Source organism: Nyctereutes procyonoides, unplaced genomic scaffold (genome assembly GCF_905146905.1).
Source record: "Nyctereutes procyonoides isolate TBG_1078 unplaced genomic scaffold, NYPRO_anot_genome, whole genome shotgun sequence".
Classification (NCBI taxonomy): domain Eukaryota; kingdom Metazoa; phylum Chordata; class Mammalia; order Carnivora; family Canidae; genus Nyctereutes; species Nyctereutes procyonoides.
Window position 1 is genome coordinate 28,805,394 of NW_026575122.1, and position 18,151 is coordinate 28,823,544.

At 40.1% G+C, this 18,151-nt stretch overlaps 1 protein-coding gene across 1 annotated transcript in view; it reads left to right on the plus strand.

Annotated features, from left to right (window-relative positions):
* Nucleotides 1-18,151, plus strand: part of LOC129516853 (uncharacterized) — a 55,938-nt gene that overhangs the window by 36,254 nt on the left and 1,533 nt on the right. The gene's annotated exons all lie outside the window — the stretch shown is intronic.

Here is an 18,151-nt window from a genome sequence, read left to right on the forward strand (position 1 = left end):
TCTTTAGAATCGTATACTTTTATGAGGTATATGATGGGTAGATAGGCAAGAGGAGATGCAAAGCCTGTGGGACCCTGGGCAAGTCACTCTATCAATTTGCCTTGTATCTGTAATATGAAAAAAATGCATACTTGCATGCACACATAAACCCCTCTTTTCCTAGTAACTCACAGAAATAAATCACTGCATTATACAACTTTATCCATTAGTCAGCCTTGTCAAGTGACCAGTACAGAATCCTATGTGAAAACAGTAGAGAGGAGAGAGAGAACAAAAGAAGTCAGGGAAAGAAGTGCCCACAATAGGAAAAGCTATTCTAAAGGAATATGAAACTAGTCCCTGTGTTCAAGAAACATGTCACCTAAAAAAAGAAGAAACATGTCATCTAAAATGAGAAACTAACCATCTCAGCAAGTTGTCTAACAATCAGCAGAGGATAAATCAAACAATTAGGATAAGAACCAGAGCAAGCATTGACAAAATATCTACTCTGGAACTAGACAATAGAACTGATGCTTTTCATTTGTTATCTATACTACTTAGAATAACCCCATGAGAGAAAGGCGATTATCATCTCCATCTTACAGATGAGGAAACTAATGTGCCAGGAAGTGTGGCTATTTGTTGGGAGTCATAGAGCTAGAAAAAGGCAGAGCCAGGAGTGAAACCCAGGTCCATCTGACTCCAAAGTGCACCCACGTTCATCAACCATGCTTTATTTTCATTCCAGTTTTCCACCTGACCTTTGGTGTGAAAATAACCACTTATGCTTTGTGGAATGTCTTTTAAATGTGATACATGCTTAGTATTTAAAATACTTGTTTAAGGGACACCTGGGTGGCTCAGTCTGTTAAGTGGTTGAGCATTTGCTTTCAGCTCAGGTCGTGATTCTGGTGTCCTGGGATGGAGCCCCATGTTGGGTGTAGAAATCATTAAAAAAAAAATAGTAATAATAAACTTTACATAAAATAAAATAAAATTACATACAAAGAGTAAATTGCAAAACGAGAAATGTTTAGATCAGAAGCAAATATATTTTAATACTGTTGATAAATCTAAATTGTTAAGAGAGATCTTGAAATGTGAAATTCTTTATTAGATTTTTCTAAAATACTGGCTTTTCCTGCTCTGGACAGGAATCAAACAGCTTGTGCAAGGACTAGGAAAGAAGGGACTGCAATCATCTGACTCAGTCTCTTTGATGGTGTCTCTCTTTTTAAACCCCTTTAAGGAATGGGAAAGACAGAGTAAGCCCAGAGCCCGGGCCTTGGTTAAGATGTTAGATCTTGTGCTGAAAATTCCTGGTGATTTAATAACAAAGAATAATTTCTAGTGAAATTTAATATTGAAATTAGTATTTAAATTTTTAAACTTTGTTTCACTAGAAATTATTCTTTATTGGTTGAATCACCAGGGATTTTTACATTTAAATTAGTAAATTTAGGGACCCCTGGGTGGCTCAGTGGTTGAGCATCTACCTTCAGCTCAGGACGTGATCCCACGGTCCTGGGATCCAGTCTCACATCAGGTTCCCCTGCATGGAGCCTGCCTGCTTCTCCCTCTGCCTGTGTCTCTGCCTCTCTCTTTGTGTGTCTCTCATGAATAAATAAATAAAATCTTTAAAAATAAATAAAAAATAAATAAATTAGTAAATTTACTATATTGGTAAATTTAGTATCTAAATTTACATCATATTACAATTATTATTTTAAAACATCTATGCTTAGGGGCGCCTGGGTGGCTCAGTCAGTTGAGCATCTGACTCTTGATTTCAGTTCAGGTCATGATCTCAGGTTTGTGAGACTGAGCTTCACATGGAGCTCTGCATTGACCGTGGAGCCTGCTTAAAATTCTTTGTCACTCTCTGCCTCTCCTGGCTCCTGTGCACTTCCTCTCTCTCCCTCCCTCAACTATGCATAGTATTTAAATTAACTTTTATTGTGCAGTTAATGTTTTAAGATTTCTCCCCCTAGTTTCTATGACTGGAAAAATCTTTCCTCATGCTAAAATTAGATAAACCTACTCTATTTTTAATTTCTTTTTTTCTGCATTTAGTTGGAAATTTTGTTGTGTGTGGTATGAAGATTCTAGCTTTCTTTCTTCCATGCTAGTATTTATTGAGTGCTAATAATAATAGCTAATGTTTATCGAGTGCTTGTCTTGTATAAGCCACTACACAAAGCAATTTACATGCCTCCATAAGTCACTGCTTTTATGCCACAGTCAGAAAGCTAGTGAATGGCGGAGCTGCTATATACTCTCAGATTTGTCTGATACCAAGGGCTGAGCACTATCATCACTCTGGAGCCACATATTGAATACATTCTGTGTTATCCCCTGATTTGAGTTTTCAACTTAATCATACCTTCAGTCTTACATACATTAAAGTCTGCTTTTGAGCTGTCTATTCTATTTCATTGATCTGCCTAATTGAGTTTTCATCTATCTCAAGAATTCAGATTATACAATATGAGAGAGACAGGCAGAATGTGAAGAAAGGGAGCTCGAAGCCAGCCAAATTTATTGGTCTACAATCCCAGCTCCATCCATGCATGTGATCTTGGGATGGGCATCTAATTTTCTCTTTGCCTTATTTTCCTCATATGTAAAATGAGGGTAATGATAGTAACTAACTACCTTCTAGAGTAGTTGTAAAGCTTCCTAGCACATTCAAAGAGGATGTGCTTGGATAGGAATGAAGAGGCATTCAATAACTGTTAGCTATCACCATCTGAATAATATCTGATACAACGAACTTCCTCTGGTTACTATTTCAACATCAAAAACAGCTTAAAGGGCAGCCCCGGTGGCGCAGCGGTTTAGCGCCGCCTGCAGCCCAGGGCGTGATCCTGGAGTCTAGGGATCGAGTCCCACGTCGGGCTCCCTGCATGGAGCCTGCTTCTCCCTCTGCCTGTGTCTCTGCCTCTCTCTCTGTGTGTCTCTCATGAATAATAATAATAAAAAAAAAAACAGCTTAAATAATTTCACCAATTTATTCTTCCAGGTGAACTTAGAATTAGTTTTTCAAGTTTAAAAAGACCTCAAGTGATAGGAGCAGGCACTGTATTTTAAGGGGGGGAAAAACTTATAGGTAGTATAAGAACTCCCTGTACTTTCCACTCAATTTTCTGTGAACCTAAAACTGCTCTAAAAAATAAAGACCAGGGGATCCCTGAATGGCTCAGCAGTTTAGTACCTGCCTTTGGCCCAGGGTGTGATCCTAGAGTCCCAGGATCGAGTCCCATGTTGGGCTCCCTGCATGGAGCCTGTTTCTCCTTTCTCCTGTGTCTCTGCCTCTGTGTGTGTGTCTTTCATGAATAAATAAATAAAAATCTTTAAAAATATATATAAATAAATAAATAAAGACCAAAGCAAAACTTGAAAGAAAAAAAAAAAAACTTGGAGTCAGAACATCTAGATTCATTAGTCAATGGTGTGGGATCTTGTGTAAGTCTCTTGAACTCCCTGAACCTCTGCTCTTTTAGTCATTTAGGGATAATAACATGTCTTCTGCTTACCACAGCAGGTAGTTGTGACTCAGTATATATAAGCGTACTTTGCAGACACTGAAGCACTAAGCAAGCAAAAACCATTTTTTAATAACCCAGTACTGTCAGAAGTGGTTTATTGAAACAAGCCTAGAACCAAGAAGAGATGGCTTGGCAGAGTAGATGGAGGAGGTGAATTTAGCTGGCACACAGCACCAAGGATGAGTATGGTGCTGTTATACATCACCCATAATAATAAACTATGTCAAAGGAGGGGTTTTTTAACAGTGAGTATTGCTAATGTTGGTAGAAATTCATTCCCAAGGCATTTATCATATACAGAATCCAAGCTTTAAAAAGAACTCGTGTAATTTTACAATGTGTGCATTACAAAGCATTTCTGTAAGAAAAATCAGCCAAATTATAACATCCCTTGGTTCCCAGGCTAAGTGATAGAGCATGTAGATTTAAAAAATGATTGCTGGATGAAATGCAATTTTAGGCAAATCAGAACTACTGGCCTTTGTACCCTACCAAATTTCTATCACATTTGCTCAACACAGAACATTGTAGAAGTTTAATATCAAGTCAAACCTAGGGAAATTAGAGAAGAAAGAATCTTCTGTAACTCCATTGGCAGGTGCCAAATAGACTCTCTTTTCTTATCACTGGAAGACTAGTCTGACAAATGTAGTGAACCCTCCCATCCCAGACCAGATCCCAAAGTGCTCCTTACAGCAGAGCATATCCTCCACAGTGGAGCCTGAATAAGATCTCTGGACTGTGACTAGTGAAGGTCTAGTCTTCTGATTTTATTCATATTTACTATTATGGCATGGTGGCACAAAAGCATTAGGCTATGAATCCCATGCTTGCTCCTAGCCCTGTCCCTGCCGTTTCTTATTTGTGTGACCTGGGGGTACAAGAGGCAATGTCTGTAAAGGTACAGAGCTCGAGCTTTGTAGTTCACAAAAATCTCATGCTCCCATTTGCCAACCGTGTGACTTGGGGCACTTATTCTGCTTCTCAAAGCCTTTCTTTCCTTATAGAAGATGGAGGTCCTACTAGAATGTACCTCATAGGGTTATTGAAAGCATTACATGAAATCATGGGGTTAAGTAACTTAGCACAAACTGTAGAATATAGTGACTGTTTGATAAACAGTAACCATTATTTAGGATTTATCAATTCCTTTTTCTGTGCTTTGGCTCCATCTGTAAAATGGAATGAGATATTGTTCAAGCATCCTTCAGTTCTTAGAGTCAGTGAATGCCCTCACTATATTGAATTTAGCTTAGATTCCTAGGCAGTTTTGATTTGAGATGATTCAAGATATAGTTCCCTTTCTATTCCAGCCTCTCTCTTAAAATGGTCCAGATGCCAGAGGGCTGGGATAATTGGGTAACTTCTGACTTAGAGAAGGATTCTTTTGTAAGCCCCAACAATGACTTTTCCTGGGAATGACCAATCACCCAAAACTTCCAAAAAACCTTTTATGCAAATATTAGGGCTCCTTTGTTGAACTAATCAATTTGGTGATAATTATCACCTGCTGGAGAATCCGGAGGTCAATTTCTGCCCTTCAGGCAAGAGGAGAGCAAAACCACCCACTGCTAGTTTCTTGAGAAAAGGCAGAGAAGGGCAGCCTTTTGTTGGGAGAGAGGCTGGTTTGTCTTTACACAATAACCAATACTCTTTGTCTAGAGTCTTGTTAAAGGGATTAGAAAAGGAAACACTTACTACTTTTAAAGGAGTTATGAGGAACTTCCCCAAATAATGGTTGCCCACTGGCATTCATATACGGTAGGAGATTTTGCATGAGAGTTTTTTGCACTACAACTTTTGTATCTTGATTTCTGGCCTTGCAGGTAAGGAGGGGCAGCATGCCTTTGTTTTCTCCCAATGTTTATAACTATTTACACTTTAGAGGCGTACTTACCTTTCTTAAGAATAATCCGAAAGGTCCATTTGTAGAGAGTCACAGAAAAATGGAATCATGTCTCCGCATTGAATGAAAGGGCCAAGATGTGGGCCGGGTTAATGGTCATTAGACTCAGGTTTTCAATTGGTTTATAAATGTGTGTTGTTAGGCTGACATCCTGCCAGCGTTTGATGCTCATAAATGGAGTGGCATATGTGTGTTCTGTGTGGAGAAGAGTGGCAATTTATAATTGCTCTTTGTTTTTTTGTCACATTGTTCAAAAGTTCTGCCCACTCACCTCGTTTTTGACAGTGGGATACAAAAAAAAAAAAAAGACAGTGGGATACATTTTCATGAGAATGTGAGAAACAGAGGAAGGAGAAGGAAAGCAAAACAAGAAACAAATGGCAAGAGAAACCAGTTGTTTTAATCAAGCATTTCCATTTTTGAGTGGTAGATCTGGCCTTTGCCCAACCTCCTGGCTCTGGTTCCTTTCTCACAGGACTTGCTGAGAAGTCCCCCACCCCCGCCTTCTGAGAGGGGCAAGCAACCCTTGCTGGTTGCTAGGGTCTCCCATCCCCAGCACCTCCTGTGCCAACAGCACTATGGCTATTATACCTCTCTCTCCCTCCATTACTCAGCTCTGCTATTCCCAATTACTTTTTTCATCATCATAAATGTACTCTTTAGTCCTCCCATCTCCTATTTCACCCACCCCGCCTCACCCCACCCCTCTCTGGTAACCGTCAGTTTGTTCTTTAGCATTAAGAGTCTATTTTTTTTGGTGTGCCTTTCTCTTTTCCCTTTGATTGTTTGTTTTGCTTCTTAAATTCCGCATATAAATGAAATCATATGGCATCTGTCTCTCTAATTTATTTTACTTACCATTATATTCTCTAGCTCTATCCATGTTGTTGCAAAGCAGATTTCATTCTTTTTTATGGCTGAATAATATTCTGTTATGTATATACCACATATTCTTTATCATCTACTGATGAATGGGCTGCTTCAATAATTTGGCTATTGTAGGTAATGCTGCAATAAACGTCAGAATGCATGTATTTCTTTGAATTAGTGTTTTTGTATTTACAATTTATAATTTGTATTTGTAAATACCCGGTAGTGTGATTGATTCCTGAATCATAGAGTAATTCTATTTTTTAAATTTTTTGAGGAACCACCATACTGTTCTCCACAATAGCTACACCAGTTTGCATTCCCACCAACAGTGCATGAGGCTTGCTTCTTCACCACATCCTTGTCAACACATGTTGTTTTTTGTGTTTTTGATTTTAGCCATTCTGACACATATGAGAATCATGGTAGTTTTGATTTGCATTTTCCTGGTGATGAGTGATGTTGAGCATCTTTTCCATGTGCCATCTGTATGTCTTAATTGGATTATTTGTGTTTTGGATATTGAGTTATATCCTTTCTTTATAGATTTTGGATACTAACCCTTTATTGGATATGTAATTTGCAAATATCTTCTCCCATTCCATAGGTGGTCTTTTAGTTTTGTTGATTGTTTCCTTTGCTGTGCAGAAGCTTTTTATTTTGACATAATCCCAATAGCTTATTTTTGCTTTTATTTCTCTTGCGTCAGGAGACATAGCTAGAAAAATGTTGCTATAGCCGATGTCAGAAAGATTACTACCTGTGCTCTCTTCAAGGATGTTTATGATTTCAGATCTTTAATACATTTAGATCTTTAATACATTTTGAGTTTATTTTTGTGTATGGTATATGAAAGTGATCCAATTTCATTCTTTTGCATGTTACTGTTCGGTTTTCCCAACACTGTTGAAGAGACTTTTTTCCATTGTATATTAATTCCTCCCTTGTCAAACAATAATTGACCATATAATTGTGGGTTTATTTCTGGATTTTCTGTTTTATTCCATTGATATTATGTCTATTTTTATGCTAGTACCATAGTGTTTAAATTAGTACTGCTTTGTGTTTGTTTTTTATTATTTATTTATTTATTGCTTTGTGTTTATTTAAATTCAATTAACCAACATATAGTACATCATTTATTTCAGACGTAGAGTTCAGTAATTCATCAGTTGCATATAACTGATGCAACTGGTCATCCTATCATGTGCGCTTTTTCATGCCCATCACCCAATTATCCCATCTCCTTACCCACCTTCCCTCCAGCAACCTTCACTTTGTTTCCTATAGTTAAGAGTCTCTCATGGTTCATCTTGCTCTCTGATTTCTTGCTATTCAGTTTTCCCTCCCTTCCCCTATGATCCTCTGCACTGTTTCTTTTCCACATATGAGTGAAACATATTTCTCTGACTTATTTTGCTCAGCATAATACTGTTCAATTCCATCCACATTGATATAAATGGTAAGTTCATTCTTTCTGATGGCTGAGTAATATTCCATTATATATATATGTATATTTATATAAATATATATTCCATTATAATATAAATATATATATATACCCACATCTTCTTTATCCATTCATCTGTGGATGGGCATATCAGCTCTTTCCATAGTTTGGCTATTGTGGACATTGCTGCTATGAACATTGGGGTGCATGTGCCCTTTTGGATCATTATATTTATATCTTTGGGGTAAATACCCAATAGCAAAAAAAACAAACAAACCCAATAGCACAATTTCTGGATTGTACAGTAGATCTATTTTTAACTTCTTGAGGAATCTCCATGCTGTTTTCCAGGGTGGCTATATCAGCTTGCATTCCCACCAACAGTGTAAGAGGGTTTCCCCTTTCTCTTCATCCTCACCAACATTTGTTGCTTCCTGATGCATTAATTTCAGCCATTCTGACTGATGTGAGGTGGTATCTCATTGTAGTTTTGATATGTATTTCCCTAATGCTGAGTGATGTTGAGCATTTTTTGTGTGTCGTTTATTTGTATGTCTTCTTTGGAGAAACATCTGTTCATGTCTTCTGCCCATTTCTTGACTGAATTATTTGTTTTTTGGGTGTTGAGTTTGATAAGTTCTTTATAGATCTTGAATACTAGCCCTTTCTCTGATATGTCATTTGCATATCTTCTCCCATTCTGTAGGTTGCATTTTAGTTTTGGGGACTATTTCCTTTGCTGTGCAGAAGCTTTTTTTTTTTTTTTTTTTATTTTTATAAAGTATATGTCATGCCATATCCAGGTTCTTTTTTATTTTTTTTTAAATTTATTTATGATAGTCACACACAGAGAGAGAGAGAGAAGCAGAGATACAGGCAGAGGGAGAAGCAGGCTCCATGCACCGGGAGCCCGACATGGGATTCGATCCCAGGTCTCCAGGATCGCGCCCTGGGCCAAAGGCAGGTGCCAAACCGCTGCGCCACCCAGGGATCCCAAGTGCAGAAGCTTTTAATCTTGGTGAAGTCCTTGTAGTTCATTATTACTTTTGTTTCCCTTGCCTTTAGATATATGTCTAGCAAGAAGTTGCTGTGGCTGAGGTCAAAGGCATTGCTGCCTGTGTCTCTTCTAGGATTTTAGTGGATTCCTGTCTCACATTTAGGTCTTTCATCCATTTTGAGTTTATTTTTGTGCGTGGTATTAGAAAATGGTCCAGCTACATTCTTCTACATATGGCTGTCCAATTTTCCCAGCACCATTTGTTTATGAGACTGTTTTTTATTCCTTTGGAAATTCTTTCCTGCTTTGTGAAGATTAGTTGACCATAGAATCTGGGTTTTCTCTTCTCTACCATTAATCTATGCGTCTGTTTTTGTGCCAGTACCATACTGTCTTGATGGTGATATTATAACTTTGTAATATAGCTTGAAGTCTGGCATTGTGATGCTACCAGCTTTGGTTTTCTTTTTCAACATTTCTCTGGCTACTCAGGGTCTTTTCTGGTTCCATACATATTTTAGGATTATTTGTTCTAACTGTAAAAAAAATGTCAATGGTATTTTGTAATGTAACTTGTAATCTGAAATTGTATTACCTCCAGTTTTGTTCAATTGCTTTTTTTTTAAAAAGAAAATTTAAAAAGTGGGGCTTGAATTCATGACCTGAGATCAAGAATCACATGCTCTACTGACTGAACAGTTAGGTGCCCCATCCAATTACTTATTTTTAATCCCTTAAAAATTTTCCTTTTAGGGGATCCCTGGGTGGCTCAGTGGTTTGGCGCCTGCCTTCAGCCTAGGACGAGATCCTGGAGACCCGGGATCGAGTCCCACATCCGGCTCCCCGCATGGAGCCTGCTTTTCCCTCTGCCTGTGTCCCTGCCTCTCTCTCCCTTTCTCTGTGTATCTCATGAATAAATAAATAAAATCTTTAAAAATAAATAAATAAATAAATAAATAAATAAATAAATAAATAAATAAATAAAATAAAAATTTTCCTTTTAGCATAGCTCTTCTCATACCCCAAATTCTACACTCAACCAATAAATGCACATGTATGCATACATACACCCACACATATGCACAGACTAATTCTTCCAAACACTCCAAGACCCTTATTGAGAGATGCCAGCTCAATTTTGGGAATTTTCAAGTGCACCTTAAAATGAAAACCATTGAGGATTCCTGTTTGAATATGCTCTGAATCTGAAGGGACTTGCTGAGGGCCACCTTAGATATTATTTTTATCCTGTTTCTGAGGTTGGTTTGTTTTGCATTCCACTCTATATCCATGTTAGAAATGCCCAAACTGCTAACTGTTCTCTGAGAAAGTAGCTCCCACTTCTCCTAGTTAGAGTCCTGACATTTCTGATTATTCTCAAGTGTTGGTCATGGATCTGCCCAATTCCATCACCACATTTTTTCTTTTTTTAAAGATTTTATTTATTTATTCATGAGAGACACAGAGAGGGGTAGAGACATAGGCAGAGGGAGAAAAGCAGGCCATGCAAGGGGTCTGATGTGGGACTCGATCCTGGGACTCCAGAATCATGCCCTGAGTAGCTGGGACCAAAGAGTAGAGGCAAAGCCAGCCTCAGGTGATGTTGAGCTCCAAGACAGCCAAGAATGTCTTTAGTATATGACCTCTGCTTTCCCATCCTGATTCTGGAGTCGTCTTCTTCTTCTTCTTCTTCTTCTTCTTCTTCTTCTTCTTCTTTTTTAAGATTTTATTTATTTACTCATGAGAGACACAGGGAGAGAGAGAGGAGACAGAGGCAGAGGGAGAAGCAGGCTCCATGCAAGGAGCCGGATGTGGGACTTGATCCTGGGTCTCCAGGATCACGCCCTGGGCCGAAGGTGGCGTTAAACTGCTGAGCTACTTGGGCTGCCCTGGAGTAGTCTTCTAATGCCATGTTGCCAACAGCTTCTACTTGGCATGCTTGGATGCACGAGTGTATGAACACATGTGTGTCTGTGTGTGTGTGTGCACGCATGTGAGTGTATATGTGTGTGCATACCTGTGTGTGCATATGTGTTGAGAGCAGGAAACTGGGTAAGAAGTAGGAAGGTCTGCTTCATTGGCTGACCCTCAGATACAGAAAATGTGAATCTTCATTTTATACTATGGCCACAGCTCCTATAGCCCCTGACAGTAGGAATATGAGGAGCAGTCTCATGAAGTGAAGAGAGTAGAGAGTTTGGAGTTGATATGAATGACATCACATCCTGGCTTTATCATGTAGATACAAAACTCAAGCACTCTTTAGAATGAGGATAGATAGCACCTATCTCTAGGAATGTATGAATTTTGCCCATGGAAGATACCTAGTGAATATTTACGAATGGTTTAATGAATGTTCCAAGGGAGCTACCTTAATTTCAGGGTCTCTGTCTGAAATGTAGAACATAGATAGTTTCATATTCACCTATCCTTTCTTTCTACCACCTTATTATTAATAAACATATATGTATATGTTCTTTACCAAATTGTAAAAAAAAAAAAAACAGCTAGTATATTTAGAAGGCATGCTAAATACTGGGATCTGTGCCTAGAGGTCTGTGTGCATCAATTAACCAGAGATTGCCTACATTTCTGTGAGGTATTGTTATTCCCATTTTGCAGAAGAAAAACAACACGACTCAGAGGAATTTAGTATTTTGTATACTTTTTATACTTCCAAGAGGTAGCACCAGTGTTTACCTCAGGTCTTGTCCAAAGCCTGTCCTGTATCGTGCTGTTCCTATGGGGCTACTTACTAGTCCTGCATTTGCTGCAGCCTCTAGTACAGTGTTTCATACACAGCAGATCCTCAAGAACTGTTTAAAAATGGAAGGCACACGGGACACCTGAGTGGCTCAACCGTTTAGCGGTTTAGCATCTGCCTTTGGTCAAAGGCGTGATCCCGCAGTCTCGGGATTGAGTCCCGCATCGGGCTCTCTGCATGAAGCCTGCTTCTCCTCCCACTGCCTATGTCTCTGCCTCTCTCTGTGTGTATCTCTCGTGAATAACTAAATAAAATCTTTTAAAAAATAAAAAATAAAATAAAAATGGTAGGCACTCAATAAACATTTGACTGAGGATTTCCAAATCCAGCTGTCCAGATCTAAGGAAGCCTACTAGATTGACAGTGGTAAAGTCACAGCCATTTACACACCCTCCAGCCCTTGATAAGATCAGGAAATAGCTAGTTCTTGAATTTTTCTTTTCTTTTCTTTTTAGGTTTATTATTTATTTGAGAGAAAGAGTGTGAGAGCAGGGGGAGGGGCAGAAGGGGAGAGAGAGATAGAAGGGAGAGAGAGAGAGAGAGAGAAAGAGAGAGAGAGAGAAGCAAACTCCCTGCTGAGTGTGGAGCTTGCCATGGGGCTTTATCTCAGGACCCTGAGATCATGACCTGAATCAAAGTCAAGAGTCAGATGCTCAGCCAACTGAGCCACCCAGGTGCCCCATTGAATTGTTTTGTCTTCAACAGAAAAGCAGAGGAAGCAAAGCTTAAAAAAGAGGGATTCAACAAACAACTCATCCTATGCCACTATAATGATCCAAAAGATATGATAAACGTGAGCCACAGTTCCAGAGTTTCTCAATGTTTCTGGCTAGAGCTGCTGAAGAGAAAGCCTAAGATGCCAACGGTCAAAGAGGCTGACCCAGAGATGAAGAAGTTCCATTATGCACTGGTAGATGGCTCCTCTCTGACCTAATATCCTTTTGACATTCCAAGGGGAAAAGAGGATGGAGGGAGTGAGCCAGGCATGATGGAAGGGAGTGATGGGTAGGGCATTTCTGTCTCAGCAGAAAATCACATTGGAAAAGGAAGTCAGGTGCCTTATGGTTTATTCAGTCTTTTTCTCCCAGGGGTCCACATTCTCTCCTGCTGGGGACAAGAGAAGTCAAATCAAGAAAGAGGCTGGGGCAAGTTCTCCAGTTTGTAAGCCTTAGTTCTATTTAAAGGAACCTCTGGTTGTAGCTGGTATTTCTGTGAAGCACCTAAGGGCTCACTCACATGGTTCTGAGAAAATGAGTTCTCCTTCACTTTACTGATTAGTACAGAGAACCACATGGGGATTTAGCATCAGGAGGATCTGCCCTAGAGACAAAGGAGATTTTCTCTTCCCTAGAGAAAAGAGATTTCCTACAAATCCAAAATGAAAAAGATCTCAAAAGGTTGGTACAGCTAGGTTTTGTGAACTTGTTTACATATCTCTAATGGTCCCTCAGCCCTCCTTTGCTCTTATGTATCCTTAGATGTTGGCAGGGAGACACAATCCTCCTGCTGTGTGCTGTAGGGCCATAGTGGATATCGATGGGCAACTTTGGTTTCCAGTCACTCTTCCACTAACAGGACCAGTCTGACCAGACTTCCTTGTTAGTATTCACAAAACTAGTTTCAAAGAATTGGGGGCTAAAATGAGGGTGCCAAGAACTGATGGTTATTGGAGGGGTGGTGGGTGTGGGGAGGAGGGTGGGGTGGGCTAAATAGGTGATGGGGATTAAAGAGGGCACTTCTGATGAGCACTGGGTATTGTATGTACATGTTGAATTACTAAATTCTACGCCTGAAACAAATAGATAAATAAGTAAATAAATAAATAAAATGGGGGTGCAAGTAATGTGGACAAATGGGAAGAACATGCAAGTGGGAGTCAGGGAACCTGGCTGCTGACCTGGCACTACTATTATTATCCTCAGTGACTATGGGAAAGTGAGTCACCCTCTTTGGACTTCTTGTTAGCTTATCTGTAAAGAGCTGATTTAAAAAATCAAATTGGGGCCCCTGGGTGGCTCAGTTGGTTAAGTGTCTACCTTTGGCTCAAGTCATGATCCCAGGGTCTTGGGAATGAGCCCCACCTCAGGCTCCCTGCTCAGCGGGGAGCCTGCTTCTCTCTCTCTCTCTCTGCCCCTCCCCCTGCTAGCGCTCTCTATGTCAAATTAATATATAAAATATTTTTTAAAAATTAAATTGGATGTGAGTTAACATTCCAAATAAGAATAAATATTACCATCATTGTTGTTTTTTTATCAGTATGAGTTCCTTAACCTGTATTTTATCTATCCTTCTGGCCGTCTAGCTATCTGCCAAAGCTACTCTGCCCTCCCTGGGGGTGGCACATACACCAACATATTCAGTGACTTGCCAAATCAAGTTATCCTTGGAACCTTCACGCCTTTTGGATGTGGTAGCATTTCTTTTCCTAATGGGTATGTGAGATGCCAGACAAACTAGAATCTGTGGGCAGGCCGAGGGGTGGAGCAAGAGCTAAATCCCAACAGAGGGGACGGACAGGAAAGTGATCTTTCACATGATCGATCTCACTGGGAAAACAGATAAGGAAAATGAAACATATGCATATGTTCACAGCAGCTCTAGATACAGACTGGCAAGTTGTAACAGGCCGGAAGAGTCCAATTGTGCCATCCGTGGAGTGGTGCTGTGGCTCTCAAGAGCAGAGGGACCTGAATGAAGGGAAGGCCCCAAGAATGCAAACTGCTGGGAAGTGAAACAGGGAGATTTATTTAGGTGAGCCAGGTATCAGCTGGGCCTCTCTGTCCCCTTAAGAATGTGATCACGCTGGCAGCACACCATCCCATGCCCTTAGAAAGTCACATCCTGGGCAGCCCAGGTGGCTCAGCAGTTTAGCGCTGCCTGCAGCCAAGGGTATGATCCTGGAGACCCTGGATTGAGTCCCACGACGGGCTCTCTGGGTGGAGCCTGCTTCTCCCTCTGCCTGTGTCTCCGCCTCTCATTCTCTCTCTGTCTCTATGAGTAAATAAATAAAATCTTAAAAAAAAAAAAAAAAAAAAGAAGGACTCACTGAACCTTTTTTTTTTTTTTTTAATTTATTTATTTATGATAGTCACAGAGAGAGAGAGAGAGAGAGGCAGAGACATAGGCAGAGGGAGAAGCAGGCTCCATGCACCGGGAGCCCGATGTGGGATTCGATCCCGGGTCTCCAGGATTGCGCCCTGAGCCAAAGGCAGGCGCCAAACCGCTGCGCCACCCAGGGATCCCTCACTGAACCTTTAAAAAAAAAAAAAAGTCACATCCTCCGCACGATGCTGCAGAATTCTTAAGGGTTATGATCTGGTGTCTCCTCTGACTTTGATACTCTGTCTCCTCTGAATCTTGTTATCCCCACTCTCTTATAACTGTGAGTTTATTTTGACTTTCTTTTGATTTTAACCAATTTTTTAAAATCGCTTTTTTTTTTCCATAAATACCACTCACTGGAGGCCTCTGTGAGGATGGCTGAATTTGTTGGTAATTTGGGTCACAGGTAGCTTACTGCTTAGTGCATCAAACATCTCAAATGAAGTGTAAAATGTAGGAATGTGTTCCTTTTAAATAAAGATTTCATTTATTTATTTTAGAGAGAGAGAGAGAGAGCATACAAGTGGGTGGAGGAGCAGAGAGAGAGGAACAAGCAGACTCCGTACTGAACTGAGTGCAGAGCCTGATGCAGGGCTCCATCTCACCATCCTGAAATCATGACCTGAACTGAAATCAAGAGTTGATGCTTAACTGACTGAGCCACAGGCCCTGTAGGAATATGTTCTTAAAAGTGGTTCATCTATCCAGCATGTTGTCCAATTCTTCATTTTCCTCTCCAAGATCCTCTTTTCTTCTTATCCTTTCTATTTTAGGAGCCCCTCTTCCCTTTCATTCCCCACCCTCCAAATCCATCCATTTTCTTAATGAAAGAGAAGTTCAGGTCTTTATAGCTATATGCCCAACCAATTAACATTTGTATATTCAGGCACTTAGCTAACAATCTGGATAAGTCATCCTGGGAGTAGGCATGAGGAGATAGAAGAGGGATCAAAGAAGGAGTGAGGTTATTTTTATTGCCTCACATTGCTATCAGCCACACCATTGCTACCATACGTCTCATTCATTTATTTGTGTATTTCTCCTTTCCTTCATTCCCTTTTTTTTAAAAGATTTTATTTATTTATTCATGAGACACACAGACTGAGAGAGGCAGAGACATAGGCAGAGGGAGAAGCAGGCTCCATGCAGGGAGCCTGACATGGGACTCGATCCGGGACTCCAGGATCATGCTCTGGGCTAAAGGCAGCCACTAAACTGCTGAGCCACCCAGTTGTCCCATCCTTCATTCCTTTAGTAAATATTTATTGACCATCTATCACATGTCAGACACTCAGAGAGTAATACAAAGGTCCTGTTTGTCAGGAGATGTGTTACAGGAATACTGAAAAGCAATATTTAGAAAGGGAAATAAATGCATAAAGTTGAAACAAAAAGGTATCTGTAGAAACTATTTATATTCATTGATTCAACAAACATTTGCAGAGGACCTACTGGTGTGAGCACTATTTAAGCACAAGGGATGTAGCATAGACTAAAACAAAGTCCTGTCCTTATATAGCTTACATTTTAGTGAAGGCAGAGAGTAAAAATAAACAAATATATACCATATCAGGTGATAAAGAGGACTTTAAAAAAATAAATTATTAAGCTGGATAAGGGGAAGTAGATTCGTGGGAATAGGAAGTTGCTATTTTGTACTGATGGCTAAAGAAGAACTCTTTGGTAAAGAGCCATTTGAGCAGAAACCTATGGTAATGTGGGGCATACCATGCTGTCAATAGGGAAAATGGTCTAGGCAGAGGGAAAAACCAAAAGTATGAGCATATTTAACGAATCCAAATTAAACCATGATCTCTGGAATGCTGGCTCCCAGAAAATGTCACCAAAGTATCAACCTGATGAGAAGACAAAGATGAATTTATTCTAACCAAGGGAAGGGAGATGGAATCTTCATAATTTCCTGTGAGTGGAGAGTCCAACCCAAAAATCTACTGCCTGAGGAATAAGGTCTTCTTATCATGGATACAAATTTTAGTCCACATGTTCAAATAAGCAGGAAATACGACTTCATTTTTTAAACCCTCAATTTAATTTCTAGGTATATTTCTAGGCAGAAACTTAAAATGCTGGTATCCAGGCCCTAAGAGTTTATTTCAGTTCCAAGGAGCTGATGAAATGAGAAGACATTAGTGGTTGGGGAACTGTTTTGTTCTTAAGCATCTTCATTCCAAATGGTCTGCAGTGATTGGTCTCTGAAGCTCATGGGTGCATCCCTCTGACTCTAACTATAAGGTCTTTCAAGACCAAACTCTTTCTCAGCTGCTTTCACATCCTTCTCAGCACACAGGAAACATTTGTCTGGCTCTGACTTATGCTGAACATGGGGAAATTGAGATTGTTCTACTCCCAGCCATGTAGAGCCCCATGCAGTATCTATTCTCTTACTCTTGAATTATGTTGAGCCTGAGGTCAGTTCCAAGGCTCACCACCTATCCAGATTTTCAGATCCCTCAAATTCACCTGGGGCCTCTACTGAGCTCCCCTCACCCCCACCCCATCCTTCAACTTGGCTTCAGGAGGATGGCACAGAGCTTTTTCTCTAAAGGTTTCTATTGCTGAACTCTCTTACCTCTGACATTCCTTTCCATGCCCACTCCTTCAGGGAAAATCTGCTCCTGAAAGATTGCAGTCTCCCCTATCCCTTTTGCCATGTGTCTAGAGTTCAGCTTTTTTACTCCAAAAGCCAAGAATTTGACACTTTTATTTTTCTAGGGGATCCCTGGGTGGCTCAGTGGTTTAGCGCCTGCCTTTGGCCCAGGGCGCGATCCTGGAGTCCCGGGATCGAAACCCGCGTTGGGCTCCTGGCATGGAGCCTGCTTCTCCCTCCTCCTGTGTCTCTGCCTTTCTCTCTCTCTCTCTCTCTCTCTCTCTCTCTCTCTCTCTCTGTCTATCATAAATAAATAAATCTTTAAAAACAAACAAACAAACATTTTCTAGCCTTCAAAGCTTTAGGAAGAGATTGACATTGTAGCCTATTCATATGACAGCTTTTCAGTGAACTAAGGCACCATGTCAGTAAACTCATCCTACAGATTTGCTGAATTTGAATTTTTTGAGCCCTAATCTCTTATTTTCCCATCTTTTTTGTTTTGAATTCTCTTGATTTCAAGGTGATGGGAATTGAAGGTTAGGTCATCCAGAAAGCAAGATCCCCCTCGTCCCTTTTTAAAACCATTTCATAGATATGCTTTTATGTATTTCTGGCATGTTAAGCATTTCATATGATGACCATGCTTTGAGTGAAGCCCCTTTCCTAACTGTTATGAGCCAAATCACCTGTTGAATGTGACAGAAGTTTACCAGCAAAAAGAGTACAGGTCCACAAAAAACTAAAACTAAATTTAAAAACTAATGCTTGATTCTCAAGATGCAAATAGAGAGAGATGGATGGGGCAGCAAAGTGCCTTGGTGAGTGGCATGTAAATACCTGCCCTCCATGTGCAGAGCCTTTCCCAACTTTGATGTTGAGATGAAAAGATGATGACAGAATCTGGAAGCATTTCAAAGGCAG